The sequence below is a fragment of the Rhinolophus sinicus genome, chromosome 14 (genome assembly GCF_057876585.1).
Source record: "Rhinolophus sinicus isolate RSI-liver-muscle chromosome 14, RSI-T2T, whole genome shotgun sequence".
In the NCBI taxonomy this organism is placed as follows: Eukaryota; Metazoa; Chordata; class Mammalia; order Chiroptera; family Rhinolophidae; genus Rhinolophus; species Rhinolophus sinicus.
In genome coordinates this window covers 21,827,512-21,828,677 of record NC_142514.1, presented here as the reverse complement: position 1 = coordinate 21,828,677, position 1,166 = coordinate 21,827,512, and positions in this window count along the sequence as shown.

Below are 1,166 nucleotides of genomic sequence, written 5' to 3'. Positions count from 1 at the left end.
TTTGTTTGTACATTTGTTCTCCATCCCAGGTTGAGTTTTACTTATATCTCTTTAGAAAACTTGGTATTCTCAAGGTCTGATTTGGGTCCTGCGAATTACTGCAAGGAGGTGAAATAATTAGAAGTTGGGAAGTTTAAAGATTTCATGGCACCCAGGTGTTCAATAGGGCAAACTTAACTGTACTTGGGATACATCTGGTACATTCTCTGGTTCAGTTCTTGGACACAAAAGTAGGAATTTTCACATGTTGTCTCATTCCAAAGGACTTGTTTATACCATAGGTTATACTGTAGGTTTTGATGAAGCATTGCATCTTTGTACTTGAACTCTTAAAGAACAGTGAGGAAGGAGGAACTCTATATATCCTAGGATGTGGGGGTGGGGAATTTCCCTTACACCATGGCTAAGCATCCATCATTCAGATAACAAACATGCTAAGTCCCCAAGAATGAAAAGATAAAACAATGATCCTGCTTTGGAGGAGCAGGGTCATTGTAGACACAGAGTGAATGGTTACAGGACTATGTGACTTAAAATTCATTGATCCTCTCACCTGTCTTTAATTTTCCACCTCATGTCCTTCATTACTCAGCTTAGGTTCAGCAGACCATGTTTAGTTACAGTCACTCTTGGCTACAGTAAATTGCCTCACTCCATCTCTTGCTTCATTATGTGGACTTGCCTGGCTCAGCTCCAGTTTTGGTTAAGGTCAGTACGCCACCTCTGCACTTGTGCAACTGAACTCGCTGGCTGTGTTTAAAGTCATGACCTCAAGTAGACCTTAGTACCATCTGACAATCCTACTCTATCCCATTTACTCTTTCACTCTCCTTGAAAACTCTTACATTTTAATACCTTTCCTACCCTCACTCTCAGCTTATGACCTTTTTTTTTAAACTTAGAAAATAGAAACAAGGAAATTTCCACAGGCTCCTGCCAGCACATCTACTTACCTACTTACATCTGTGTTTGTACTTGTCTTTCCTCGAGTTATATATTGTTCTTGCCCTACTTAGGGCAAGCTCTTCCATGTGTGTACTAGATTCTGTACCTTATCTGTTCAGAGGGCCCAGATGGAGCCATTCTTCTGTTCATTTTCCTCTACTAGAGCATTCCCATCAGCCTACAGACATGCTGTTATTTCACATTAAATCTGATCCATGTCC